The 15,200-nt window shown below is 40.5% G+C and overlaps 1 protein-coding gene across 1 annotated transcript in view; it reads left to right on the top strand.

Annotated features, from left to right (window-relative positions):
- Ncald (neurocalcin delta) overlaps nt 1–15,200 on the top strand; it is a 390,166-nt gene that overhangs the window by 30,125 nt on the left and 344,841 nt on the right. The gene's annotated exons all lie outside the window — the stretch shown is intronic.

The following is a 15,200-nucleotide window of genomic DNA, read 5'->3' as shown; positions in this document are numbered from 1 at the left end:
TCTTACAGGTGACAGCAGGGCCATGATCCCCAGGGAGAAGTCTCTAGAGGAGAATCCCTTTTCTCTTTAGCTTCTGGTGGTTACCAGTGATCCACTGCCTTTCTTTGGCTTGTGGACATATCACTGTAATTGCTGTCTGTATCTTTATATGATCGTCTCTCCTCTGTGTGTCTGTGTTCAGGTTTTCCTCTTGTAAGGACTACAGCCATTGAATTACAGCCCTCTCTAATCTAATCTTTCAAAAACCATGTTTCTAAATAAGACCACATTCCCAGATACTGTGGTTAGGACTTTGATGTATCTTTCGGGCAGATAAAAATTCAACCCACAAGAACTTCTTTTATTTATTTATTTAGTTTTATGTGGTGCTGAGGATCAAACCCAGTGCCCCACATGTGCTAGGCAAGTGCTCTATCACTGAGCCACAACCTCAGCCCCCACAAGAACTTCTTGATGATAAGTCCCATGAAGAAGAACGTTTAGTCATTAACACAACCTGGTGAGGCCACAACTGCACACTCAAGACACTAACAATTGCTGGCTTTGAGGTAGAAGAGATAGTACAGGATATGAAGGCAGTTATGTTTAAATCCTAACCCTACTAATTGTTTGAGAGATCTTGAGAAAATCACTTACCTCTTTTGACCTCCAATTTCCTTATTTTTAAAACGAGCACAGTATCTACCGTATGGAACTATTGTGAGGTTCACATAAAATGATTCATACAAAGCATCTGGCACATAGACTGGTATAGAATCAGTGTTCAGTTAATGTTTTCTCTCACTTCTGTTTTAAATTAACTGATTTCATGTACTAGAGTAGCAAATGTCATTGTAATCTTCATAGAATTTAAAAGTAAAGACTATCTGGGCAATGTTGAAGTTTTGTATTTGGGTAGAATTGATAATTTTGGAAATGCAGTTGGAAATGACTTTCATCCCAAAGGGAGTAGCAGAATGTCCATTATTGGACACTATAGGTAATCAAACATCCTGGTTCATTGAGAAACTACTTTAGCGATGTGATTGGACTTGATTTTTCCTGATGATTTCTTGCTTCTCTGAGTCAACCTATTTTATCATCAGGAGTTTCTTAAGTGCATAGGAACAGATTTTTTTTTTTTTCCTTTTCATTACTATCACATCAGTTAGGAATTGTGTTTGGCTGCTACATAGGGCTAACTTCTGTGGCTCACAAGTATAAGGATTTACTGTTGTTTTTTGATCCCCTTCCAAAATCCACCTGTGGTAGTCAGGCCAGGGGTTGTATGAGTGTGTATTATTCATCAGGGACCCAGGACTCTTCTAGTATTTTTTACCTCTGTTTGATCATTTCTGTTCTTAAGTTCACCTAATAGTCCCTTATAGCTGCTAAGGCTTGAGCCATCACAATTGTGCTCCAGATAGGAAGATGGAGAAAAGAAGAAAGAAGCAAAGTGCCTTGCACCCCCGTGGAGTCAATCCTCTCTTTTTCTTTTTGTTTTATTTAATTGTATGTTTTTAAATCTCACTACATTTGCCTATAAGGAAGGCTGAGAAATATAGATGTTTTTGGTTGGGCACTTGGCCATGCAATAATATAGATGGGAGAAAATGGACATGTTGGCAGCTAGAAATCTCTGACCCAGCACCCTGCACTCATTTTACCACCCTCTTCATGATGAAAAGCATTTTCTATTGTCCAACCCAAATTATCAAGTCCACTCAAAGTCACTTAAAAAAATCTCAAAAAGAATCACCTAAAGAATAAAAACACTGTTCTTTCTAGAGCATACGGGATGGTTTTTTAACTCATGGGAACTTAACAATCCTCATTTATACAATAAATAGTGACTTTTTTGGGTGTGTCATGAACAATATCTGGCTGAAGTCCTGGTGTTAGAGCAATTAGTGGCAGACACAGTCCCTGCTCTACTAGAGCTACAGTCCAGTGGAGGAGTGGAGGCACACAAACCAAAGAAGCACTTAAAAACACAAAGAATAATTGTAATAACAAGGAAGAGTGAGGAAGATGTAATAAAAGGGACCCTCTCAGTTACAGAGTTAGGGAAGTCCGCTGACACCATGGGTGAGTTAGAATTTGATGGATAGGTAGGAAATAGGGGACAGGGATATGTGAGTAAATAAAATTCCAGCAATTCCAAGCATTCCAGGAAGAAGGACTGGTACAAAGGGAAGGCCATGGTGGATGAGCATGGGAAAAGGCTAGTTAGTGTGGCTGAGGCACAAGGAGCAAGAGAAAGCATGTTATGAAATGACACAGGGACCAGCCGTATGATTGAGGACTTCAGTCTTCCCTCCAAGTTCAATGGAAAGCCACAGAGTTTTAAGGTAGGGGTGTGGTTTGGGGCGGGGCACATGAAATGATCATGTTTGCTCTTTGCAAAGATTGCTCTCATACAGAATGTGTGAATAGTGGCAGACCAGATAGGAGTCTGGGCAAGAGATGATGGCAACTTGGTCCAGGATGGAGGTAATTAAGAATGTGGGGGAGTGGACACATTCAGCTGGATAGGTCCTTGGCATCACTTGATTTTGGGGGGCTGTTGATGATGCAGATGTGTCCTCCCGAGATATACAACCTCTTCTTTAATATGTGGTTATGTAAGATTTATTGGTAGTATCAGGGTTCTGTTCTAGGGATTTGTTCAATATCAGAGTAACTCAGGCTTCACCAGCTCTGGGTTGGGATGAACTTTAGTTCTGGTTTAGTCTTACTGCAATACTTGACACTTAATATATTTTTTCCAGTTTTAAACTCTGAGACTTTGGTAAAATGTGCACAAAAGACCCATTCTCTCTCTCTCTCTCTCTCTCTCTCTCTCTCTCTCTCTCTTAAGGTTTATTTACCTCCAAAAAGAAAATTATTATTATTTCTTAAATGGAAAGTTCTAAAGATCATGAATTTATGTAAGCAAACATTCAATACCACCCATATTATAATATAACACACATGTACATACTGATAGGATGCATTGAGAAGTACATAACATCATTTGGGTAGTAATCCTATCAAAAACACACAATCCAAATCTGACCATGAAGAAGTAATAAATTCCAGTTGAGACATATTCTACAAAAGATTTGGCCTATAGTATTTAGATGACCACTGGAGCATAAATTTTGAAGACTATGAAATGAAAATGTTTCAGATTAAATATAGTTCAGTAAATGCAATGTTTTCCTGGAGTAGATTTGTGAAAAGGATGAAATATATATGTAAAAGATTATTAGAACGATTGATAATTCAGAGAAGTGAAAAATTCTGCTTCATTTGTGTACAATGAATTGAAGAGCTTTCTACTGTCATGTATAACTGATTAGAACTAATAAATAAATTAATTAATAAAAAAGAAAGATTGATATATAGCTGGAAATAATTCAAGATTATCAAAATTTTATCAACAGTTAACACTTTGTCAGTAGCAGCCACTGTCAATATATTTTTATTTTGTCAGTAGACTTATAAATATAAATCTTTAATGTAAGAACTAGATTTATAAATCTTTAATGTAAGAACTGAAAGTAATCCAATAATTTATATTTAATAATCATAATATTATTTTACAATCTTTGGTTTTATTACTTTAAGATGTTGAAAGAAATTATGAACTATTTGAGGGTAAGTTAGAGATAAGAGTTTTCAAAAAAAAAAAAAAAAGTTTTCTTAACTACTGCAAATCTCCATGTGTGCATTTTTTCTTAAGAATGAGCACATTTTCTTACATAACCACACTAAAATATTAAAATTAGAAAATTTAATGTTACTGGAGTATTGCTATCTACTGACTATCCATATTCAAGAACCATACACTCTTGAACATTCAGATGAGAGATGCTTAGGTGATGTTTTCCTGGCCTCTGTGAGAATCGTTATCTTTCTTTACTTACCAGAATTTGAGAATTAAAGAATTGAGCAGTTTGGTTCTTCTCCATACTTAATACCACACAAATTTCAGAAAAAAATGAAGTGGCATAAACTCATGAGGACAAAGAAAATAGGAAATGAATGCATAGGAGATTGTGAACAACATCTTGAGATATAGAAAGCAAATGGATGTATGGCATCTGACTTGAGTTTTAGCTTTTTCTGATTAACTAAAATGTGTAGTGCTGGGGTTGTAGCTCAGTGGTAGAGCACTTGCCTCACACATGTGAGGCACTGGGTTGGATCCTCAGCATCACATAAAAATAAATAAAAAAAAATAAAGACACTGTGTCTATCTACAACTAAAAAATCATTTAAAAACAACCACCACAACAAATCCTAACATCCAGAAATTAGCAAGATGATTTGTGCCACAAAACCCCAGACAAGCTCTGGTATTGTTGATGCTAGATACTTCTGAAGGTAGGGCTAATAGGAAGATTATTTTAGAAAGGACCCCCCCTCCTTTTCAGTCAAGACTGTAGGACAAGTCAATAGACATTTGATAATGCTTGCAGACATTTTTTTATTCATAATTTGGCAAAAGTTTGCTATTGGCATTAAGTGGGTAGATATGGGTTCTGCTAACTATTCTGCAGTGCATAGGACAGCACCAAAACAAAGAACTGCCTGGCTTAAAATATTAGTAGTGTTGAGACTGAGAAACCCTAGGTTTGACACCTAATGTGAAACTTCCTGCCTCCCCACCCAATACAGACATGTGCATTTAAAAACACTTCAAGAATGGGAGAATATCTCTATTGGAAAGTAGACTAGCAAAGCAAAAGATTCTGACACTCCAGGTACTCCAACAACATGACAGGTCCCTACCAATCACCCCTGGTGAGTTTTACCCACTTTCCCAGAACTTCCATTTATCTTTCTATGACTCTTGCTTAAACATGAACATACAGCCAAATAGGACTACAAGGTGAGGAGAGTCTTTTCCATGAAGAATGAGGGGTAAAAATGAAGAGAAAAAATAGCAATTCAGAAGAAAAATAAAGAACACAACAAACAGAAGAAAATGTTAAAAATAATTTGAGTATAGTATTCTAGAGAGATGAGAAGATATTGTACTCAAAGTAGAATAGTATGCAATTAATAATAAAGGAATATTGAGAAAACAGGGAAGTTTGGAAATTAAAAATATGGAAGCAGGAATAAAAATGAAAGTTAGGAAAACAAAGTTGAATAATTCTCAGAAAGTAGAACAGAAAGACCAAATGAGATGGGGAAATAGAAAAGACAGCAGTGGATGGAAAATCCAAGAAGTTGAACTCCAATTAATGGAATTCCCCAAAAAAGAACATAAAAGGAGCAAAATCAGAAGAGAAAGGGAAACAAAATTTCTCCAAACTTTCCCAGATTGAAAGTTTCCATGTTTCTCGTACAAGAAACTCAAATTTTATACCCAGAAGGAAGAAAAATCTTAAGAGATGCCAGAGAGAAAAAGAAGTCAGTTATAAGATTAGCATTAGACTTTTCAGTAGAAACACTGGAAGCTGGAAAATGATGGAACATTATCCTGAACATTTTATGGAAAAAGTCTTTCCACTTGGAATTCTGTATTCTGCCAAAATTCAGACAAATGTAAAGATAGGATCAAGACATTTCAAAGCTCCCTGACTGAAGGAATTTACCTCCCATGTACCTGGCCTTTAGGAATATGCTGGGGATGTGCTCCATCCATCACAAAGTGGTCTAGGTCAAGAAGGAGGAAGGCAGAGATCCTGGTCAAGGACCACAGAGTAAAGAGCGGAAGGGAATTGCCTATTTGTAGTGTGTATCAGGCCCATGGAATTTGTATGAAGCACTTCCAAAAAGGTGTCTTTAAGGAAAACAAATACAAACAAAAGCTGTGTAAAATAATACCTGCAAGGAGAGGAAGTTAAGAGTCTCATGGGAATTTTCAGGATACATAAATGAAAGTTATGTAGCAAATTAAATTAATGAAAACAGAGGAAAAGGAAGACAGGAAAGAATGAACAAGAAAATAAATTTATCTTGACTCTGAATTCAGAGAGCACTTATTCTGTGCTTGGTACCATAGTAAGTGTTGGAACATAATCATTTATATAACCCTTACCAAAACCCTATGAAGTAGATTGTGAATACTATTTTTTATTTTATAAATATTGAAAGTGATGCACAAATTCACATAACCGGTGCCTGTTGGGAGGCAGAATTTGAAACAAGGTTGTCCCGTTTTGTGGTCATGACAATGTGAATATTCTATGGCTTTTTGGTACCGGGGATTGAACTCAGGGGCACTTAACTACTGAGCCACATCCCCAGATTTTTATATTTTATTTAGAGACAGGGTCTTTCTAAGTTGTTTAGGGTCTTGCAAAGTTGCTGAGACTGGCTTTGAACTCTTGATCCTCCTGCCTCAGCCTCCAAGCCTCTGGGAATACAGGTGTGCATCACTGTGCCCAGCAATACTATATGGCTTTAATCAAAATAGTGATATTACTATATAGAGGTGAGGTGACATGGGAAGGAAGTAGCACAACAGCTAAATTCTACTCTGAGAGTAGAAAGTAGTAGACAAGTCCAGATAGAAAAAGGAAATAAGGGCTGGGCAAAGTGGCACTCGCCTGTAATCCCAGTGGCTTAGGAGGCTGAGGCAGCAGGATAATGAGTTCAAAATCAGCCTCAGCAAAATACAAAATAGGGCTGGGGATGTGGCTCAGTGGTCGAGTGCTCCTGAGTTCAATCCCTGGTACCAAAAAAAAAAAAAAAAAAAGGAGAAAAGGAAATAAGAAGCAGCAATGAAGAATTTAATTTAAAAAACATGGAAGATACCACCATAGGAAGTAGCTAAAAAGAGTTGAGAATGGTTTCTTTTAGGGAATGCGACTAGAAGGAGCAAGGGGTGGGGTAATGAATTGCTCTTTTTTCTTTTCAGCTTTATAGTTCTAGTTGAATTTTTAAAACAATTTACATCCATGCATATATGTGTTATTTTGATCTAAGAAAACAGTGAAGATAAAAAAAAACAACTGGGCTTGTTAGCCTGTGTTAGATGGCCCAGCTGTAACCTAAGCTTCTACACAGGAAAGGTTCCCTATCCCATCCTCAGAGCTTACTTTCCTCCTCCTCTTCCTCCTCCTCCTCCTCCTTCTGCCCCTCCTCCTCCTTTCCTCTCTCTCCTCCTCCTCCTCCTCCTCCTCCTCCTCTTCCTTCTCCTCCTCCTCCTTCTTTTTAAATTTGTTGTTTTTTGGACATTCATACATGGAGTGCAACCCCTTCCAATTAGGATCCCATTCTTGAGGTTGTACATGGAGTTACACTGGTCATGTATTCATACATGAGCATAGGAAAGTTACGTCCAATTCATCTGCTGTCTTTCCTATTCCCATTTCCCCTCCCTTCCCTCCATTCCCCTTTGTCTAATCCAATGAACTTCTGTATTTCCTCTCTCTACCCTCCCTTGTTATGGGTTAGCATCCACGTATCAGAGAGAATTCGCCATTTGTTTTTTGGGACTGGCTAATTTCACTTAACATAATTGTCTCCAGTTCCATCCATCCACTGGCAAATGCCATAATTTCATTGTTCTTTATGGATGAGTAATATTCCATTGTGTATCTACACCACATTTTCTTTATCTATTCATCTGTTGAAGGGCACCTAGGTTAGGTTCATAGCTTGGCTATTGTGAATTGATAAACACTGATGTAGCTGCACCATGGTAGTATGCTATTTTAAGTCCTTTGGGTATAAATTAAGGAGTGGGATAACTGGGTCAAATGGACTCATCTTTTTATATGCTTGACTATAGCCATCCAGCTTTGACTGGTTATGGGAGGGTTTGTGAGGTGTTCCAGAATGATTTGCTTATTATCAAAAATAAGCCCAAAGCATGCTGAGCTGATTTGAAATATCAGTCTGCTATTTATGGATTATTGCAATCCAAGAAAAGTGTCTTCTTGGCTTGGGTTCAGAGATTTGATTAGAAAATTTTAGTGTCAACCTTGTGGTGCCAGTTGCCATTTTCGGGTTGTGTCTGGCTTTATGAGCTCATGACTGGGGAAGACTCTGAGGCTATATTTATCTTTTATGAGCATTGTTTCCTGCAGCTTATTATTTTGTTCCTTATCCACTGAAAGAAAAACCATGGTTAACCAACACAAGGAGAAAAATAAATTGATTTCTTTTGCCTCTTTGGAAGTAGGGAGAGGAGAGGTTTGTATCTCAGTAGTAATTATTGTTTCTTGTTCTGGTTCCCTATGGCATTATTCTCCCATGTCCTCAATGATTTGGATCAGAGCCGTGGCTAGAATGGCCTCAGTCAGGGATGGAGAGGCAGCCCCACCTAACATGAATTCTGCAGCCCCATTACCATTGCACCCTGCTGAGGAAGAGAGCTCAGTCTTCTAAAGCTCATAGGCTTCTATTTAACCATATGATGTCTGGAAAATTCTCCTGCCTTTGTTTTTGTTTTAAGATGTTGATTTCTTTACTGATGTAACACAAAAGAAAAATATCTGACTGAGGAGATATGAATTTTGAATATTAAATAATACACAGGGATAAGTGTCTTTGTGGGGCATCTATGGAGGTTGCATATTTGACCATTTGGAATGGGCGGTGAGAGGGCTGGGGCTTGTGGTGCTGCACATCTGCTTTAGTTAGAAAGGGATTTTGGGGAGAAGCTGCAATTTGAAGAGCCTCTTTCATTTGTATCAGTTTCTGGCAGGGATGAAGAATTCATATGTCAATCTTACCTCCAAAGAGAACTTTACTTCTCAAAGAATTGCCCATCAAAAGGGCTATTGTTTGAAAATTATAAGCACCAAGAGACGAATGCTCTCTGGACAAACATGGCTGCCTTTTTCTTCCTTTTTGCACTCTCAGAAGTAGAAAACAAGCAGGCAGCTCTGCTGTGGCTGCATTAGTGAGGATCTTCGTGGGGGTCTGGGGGCGGGGTAGGGATTAGGAAGCCAGATTTAGAAAGGCAATTTCAATACAATAAGATAAATGCTCAGCTCTCCTCCTTCCATCCTGTGATAGTACAAGGCCAAGCACTAGGTTAGGATCACATCACTGGGGCCACAGGCCGCCACTAGCTCACACTCCCACAGGAGATCAAACTGTTGCCTTGGTGGCTGGAGAGTTCCATCGGGCGGCTGTTGGAGGGGCGCAGCCTCACTGGCCTGGTGCTTCTCTGTTGCCTTGTTAAGGACTGCCAGCTGGTCTCTTTAATTATGTTTGTCAATTGAACTTCCATCTTTTTTTTTTCTTGTTAAGATGCCAAGGGAATCATCTTCAAATACCATACCAACCTGATGCCTGGTCACAGTAGGTACACCCCACTGCTGACCAAGGGGAGGATGGAGTGAATGGGAGAAGGGACTGGGCATGCTCAAACCAATGGGCTTCTACCTTCTGGTTATCTGAAAGCTCTTCAGGGATGTGAAATCAATAACAGGCGTAAATGGGCTCAACTATTTTTAAGCTCATGGGGTGTGTCTGCCACAGTCTAATCTTGTTTCCATCAGTGTGATACCAACAATATTAAGAAGCAATTTTCTGTCTGAAAGGGGGCTTTGTTGAGACAGTGAAAACCAAATAACTCATTAAAGAGATTTAACCTCCAAAATAACTGTGAATGCTTTTGAATCCTAAGCAGACCCGGTTGTAGGCTGGTCGTGTTGTGTTCCTGTGATTTATTGACATTGTGGTAAACAGCACATTTTCTAACATTATTAAATGCATCGAATATTTTGTTCTTTTTCTTTCTTTTTGATAATAAGAGCAGCCAAGAGAAGGGAGTCATAAAAGGGTCTTTTTATTGCTTCTGTTCTTTAGGGGGGGCCCTCTCCAACCTGGGGAACTTGTAAAACTTCCAGGGTCCTACCTCCCAGAGATTTCAATTCAAAAGATAAAGAGAGGGCCCCACAAATCTGCATACTTAACAAATATAGCAGAGGATTAAGATGCAGGTTGTTTAATCACATTTTAACAGGAAAACTCCAAACAACAACAATAAAATTTTTCTCCAAACCTTTTCTAGAATCAAAACTTGTTTCCTGTCTCAAATCCCTGGGCCTTTGCATGCTATGAGAGGCTTCACCTTAAGGCTCAAAAAGTGAGAGCTGGGGACCTAGGCCAGCTGGAGTTTCTTGTAGCCCACAGGGGGCAGATGATTTGAGAACATCAATAAGGTATGACACACAACCTGTCCCAATGTCTCCTTGCAATGACAGTTTTTGTGGAAGTCCCAATCCCTTAATGGCTACTGTGTGGAATGTTCACAGAATTTAGAGCCCACATTTTTTGTTGGAAACTCCCTTCTGAGTCGAATGAAACTCCTCAGCCTTTCCCTTTGCTGGGTAGGAACACCTGCTAAATTCCCTCTCCCTACCCTGCCCCTGACAAGGCCACTTTAACCAGTGGGGTTGAGGTCCCTGAAGTTCCAAGACTAGTCCTCACAGGAACAGAGCAATGATATGCACAGGAGCCAATCCTAAAGATCTGCAAGGGAAACAGTTGGCTCACCTCCCCCTAAATCTGTGCCAGCTGCAAGAATGTGCGTAACAGGTATATTGTTTTTGGTAATTCTACAGGCCAATCTTAAAGTGAATGCTTGTAGGAGCTGTCAACATGAAACTAGTATTAGGCTATAAAGGTCAGTTGGGGGTGGTTTAAATAAAGGCATTTGTTTGGAGTTGTACAGAATAATGGAACTCTTAAGTGAGAAGTCAAAATAGCAGATAGTGCTGGCTGTTGGCAGCTCACGGTGCTGTTAACCTTTCATGTGAAGTCATTGGAGGAGAGATGAATTATGTTTCTTGGGTGGATTTTTTTTTTTTTTAAAGAAGGTGGGTGGTAGCAGGGATCTATTTTTATTGAAAAGGCTTGGGAAGTGTAGTGAAATGGCTATGTGTTTGCAAGCAGGTCTTTCTTATTACTTGACAAGGTATGAATAATTGGAGGCAGAAGAATCAGTAGTTCTGCCTCATTGCTGTGCCACTTTGCTGGATGTGCTTTATAATATTTGGGCAAGTTTGCCATTATCCTTGTGTCTTAATTCCTCACATATTTAAATATGATTTAACGCCTCATAGCTTGATAGGATTTCCTCAAATGTTGGCAGATTGCTTTATACATTCAGATGTGCAAAGGGAAAGTAATGCAATTTATTAATTATGCATTGCCATTAATATGCATTTTTAAAACTGTCAAGTGATTAGCTATAGGAGGCGTGTGAGAGAAGGGCTGTTAAAACAGCAGCAGTTGTTGCTCTAGAGGAGGTTCATTGCTGGTTTACCCATCACCTTGTAAAGGGATGTGTGTTGTAGCTTTAAAGCCTTATTTGATAAAAATGGGGTTCTGGGTGATAGAGTTGTTTACAGTTCCCCCGTTTTTTGGAGAGTGTAGGCTATCGTGCTGTGATTGACTTTCAAAAGAGTGGGTCCTATGTACAAGGTATAGAGATCACATTTCATGAAAGGAAGTGTTAATCCATTCTATTTTCAAAATCTGACTTTAATAGGGGGTAGCTGGGTATCATGAGAAAGATCCATTGAACTCTGGGTCTCAGTTTTTCTCCCTATAGAATGGGGGACTATGGTTGTTCAGTGTCCTCTTTTGCCCATGTCACTTCCCCCCGGGGATGCTATTTTGACATTTTAGGAAAGAAGCAAGTAACAGAGGGAACAGGTTGCTTTGCAGCGTCTGACCTAAGCTGGCACTCAGGCTGCAGGGGAGCCCAGGTGGAGAAGGAAAAGCTCCCAGATAGAGGTGCTGAAAGGCAGCGAGGCTCTGTGGGAACATGGGCAGGAAATGACCAGGAATTAAGCTGTGGTCTCCATAGGCAGGACATGTCCACCTTCTTTCTCTGACTTCTCAGTCGGCTTCCTCCATTAGGTTCAATATGGCCTCTGTCCTTGCGTGTCAATATCCATGTGGTCTAGCCCTCACCACTGTCCATCCATAGATGCTGACTCACTGCCTTCGTTTACCAAGTATTAGTGAGTACCTACTGTGGTCAGGCTTGGTTTCAAGCCCTACCACCTAGTGGGAGGTTTGGACAATGATCAGATAAACAAATAAACAAATCAGGGAACAACTCCCTTTCAGCTGTTGATAAGTGCAGAAAAAGTGACACAAGGAAAGGGAATACAGTGTGATAGGGATGAGGGATGTCGTGTCACTTCAAAGGAAGGGGTTCAAGGAAATTTACATAGGCCTGAGTGATGAGCAGGGCCAGCAACACATAGATCTGGCAAAGTCACCTCCAGGCAAAGGGATCAGTGTGCATCAAGTCCCTGAGTCAGGCAGGACGGTGGTGTGTTGGGGGGACCGCTGGAAGCCACAGTGGCTGGAGTACAATGCCTGACGGGCTGAGTGGTAGGATTTGAGGTCTGAGAGAGGAGAAGTAGCCCCAAAACTGACAAAGGGACTTGTGTGGTCAGGAATTTGGACTCCCCCCCCCCCCAGCCCCCAGATGAAATGGAGAGCCAGTGATCAGAAGGATCTTAAATTGGTAAGTTCTAGGATCTGATCCGCATTTTTAAAAGATCACTGTGTGAGAAAAGGTTGCAGAGGGCAAGAGTAGAAGCATGGCGACCAGGTAGGAGATGACTGCAGTAATCCCATGGGAGATGAAAGTGGCTTGGGTCAGGGTGGTGGCCATGAAATTGGTGAGAAGTGGCCATTTAGGGATATTAGAAAGTTTGCAGGTGAGTCCAATGTGGAGGTGTTGAGAAAGAGTGATTGAGACAGATGACTAAGGTTTTCCAGAGGAACTGGCTATTCAGTTTGCTGACAAGGGGGAAGACTAGGAAAGGGAATTAAATTTATGTTCTTAACATGTGAAATTTTGAGATGCCTGCTAGACAACCAGATGGAGATGTCAACAGCTGCTTGGATACTTGAATCTGGAACAGAGAATGGGGATCAGGGTTGGGCATTAGTTAATTCTAGCCAGGGTCTAGCTATGATGACCTAATGAGAGTGTTTATAGGGCAGAGAGTAGTCCTATGACCACCCCTTAGGGTACTCCAACCTAGAAGACCCTCACCCTGCAAAAAAGACTGAGGAGGGGTAGTCAGTGAAGGAAGAGGTCCAGAACCAGAGAAAGTGGATCCAATGGATATCTTGCCCACCAAGGTTCAGGTTTGCTTTGTCCCCTTGACCCAATCAGTAGTAACTAAGGGGAATGTGGATATAAGTCTACTTTCTAGTGTGTTTTCGTGGGGAGGGGGCATCAGATTTCATGAGAAGGGGAGAGGACAGTTCAGGTATTCTGAAACCTAAAATATAGTTGAAATGTTTCTGACAGACTCTTAAGGACATTACCCCTATACCTTCTTTTAATTTACCACATCTTTGCAGAGTTTTGATTAATTCTATCTCACCTTTTACTTTCCAAAGGAGCTTAGAGGCTCTTGGTACCCACAATACCAGGATTTTTTCCCACTTTTCTTGGCCCAGACTTAAAAAAATAAAAAATCCCTATCCTCGTTTATATACCCAGCCCAGTTTCTATATCCCAAACATCTTGTTATCTACCTGTGGAGGCATCATAGGATGTTGTTATGGTTTAGATATGAGGGGTCCCCCTAAAACGCATGTGTGAGACTATGCAAGAAAGTTTAGAGGTGACATGACTGGGTTTTGAGAGATTTAACCTAATAAGTTCATTAATCTCTTGATAGGTGAACTGGGTGGTAACTTTAGGCAGGTAGAGTGTGTCTGGGAAAGATGGGGCATGGGGGTGTCACTGTGTGCCTTTGGGATATATATTTTGTTTATGGTGAGGAGAGCTCTTTCTCTGCTTCTTGGTTCCATGTCCTGAGCTATTTTCTTTCACCATGATGTTCTGCCTCACCTTGGGCCCAGGGCAACAGAGTCAGCCATCTATGGACTGAGACTTCTGAAACCATAGGCCCCTGCATAAACTTTTCCTCCTATAATTGCTTTTGTCAGGTCTTTTAGTTACAGTGGTGAAAAAGGTGACTAAAGCATTTGGTTGCCCACCATGTTCAGTATTCTTCCAGGCAGTGGTTGAAATGATATGCTCAACTTCACAAGTTCTGTCAGAATGAACCTTTCACCCTAATAGTGCTAAGTCATTCTGAGGGGTTCCCATGAACAATTCCCCTCAAAGGAGGGATGGGGAAAAAGAGGGTGCTTTCTTAATTTGGGGTATGTTGACTAGAGACTGCATAATTTTAGGATGACTCTGTAAGGGAAAGGTGTGTTTGGGGAAGATGGTATAACACTGCTTCACCCCGTTTCCTGACCTCAGATATTATTCTCAATCCTGGCTAGCAGGTCACTGAGCAGACGAGAGCTGTGGGTGGGTCACAGGGACACCAGGGTGATAAGTGTAGGTGACTGTACAATTTCATCATAATGAGAAAAGCAACTTAAAGTGATTTAAACTTTATCATTCCAAAAGGAAGGCATTTCGTTCATTTTATGTCATTATAGTTAACCTGGTCACCAGCATTTGAGGTACCAGCTTAAAGATACTCAGAGAGAGCTTCTTCAGCCCACAGCCCTCTCAGATAGCACAGGTATTATTTTGTGTTAATTCCTGTATTAGCCAGATTTTTGTTGCTGTGACCAAAATATCTGAGAAAAATGACTTAGAGGAGGGATTTATTTTGGCACACAGTTTCAGATAATCCATAGTTGGCTGGCTCCATGGGTTGGGCCTGAAATGAAGCAGCACATCATGGTGGAAGGGTATGGTAGAAGAAAGCTTCTCACTTCATGGTAGTTGGGAAGCAAAGAGAGAAAGAAGGAGGAAAGGGCCGGGGACAAGGTACATCTTTCCAGGGTACACCCCCAGTGATCTACTCCCTCCAGCTAGGCCCACCACCTACATTTTCTACCACCTCACAATAGTGCCATCAAATTACCAGAGACTTGAGTGGCAGGTTGTACCTAGGGTGCCATCTACCTATTGCTTCACCCTCTGTCTTTGGGCCACCATAGTCTCAGAGTCCTGAAGAACAGAGCAGGTGTTGGTGAGAACTGGACCTCCACATCTGATGGCTGGAAGGTGGTTCCCACAGACCAGCTTCAGGCTCTCTACATTTCAAGTGTGGTCTCTCCTCTGCTCCCATATCCTTTCCATGATGGGCACCAGTAGATTAATCCATCCATGAGGATTAATCCACCTCATGATTCAAATCCCCACCTCTAAACGTTGCTGTACTGGGGACCAAGTCTTCAACACACAGGTCTTTGGGGGACACTTCATATCCAAACCATAATAATTTCCATGATTGTCCTTGCGTTGAAGGGAT

The sequence above is a fragment of the Callospermophilus lateralis genome, chromosome 16 (genome assembly GCF_048772815.1).
Source record: "Callospermophilus lateralis isolate mCalLat2 chromosome 16, mCalLat2.hap1, whole genome shotgun sequence".
Classification (NCBI taxonomy): domain Eukaryota; kingdom Metazoa; phylum Chordata; class Mammalia; order Rodentia; family Sciuridae; genus Callospermophilus; species Callospermophilus lateralis.
This window is presented reverse-complemented; position numbering and strand designations above follow the sequence as displayed.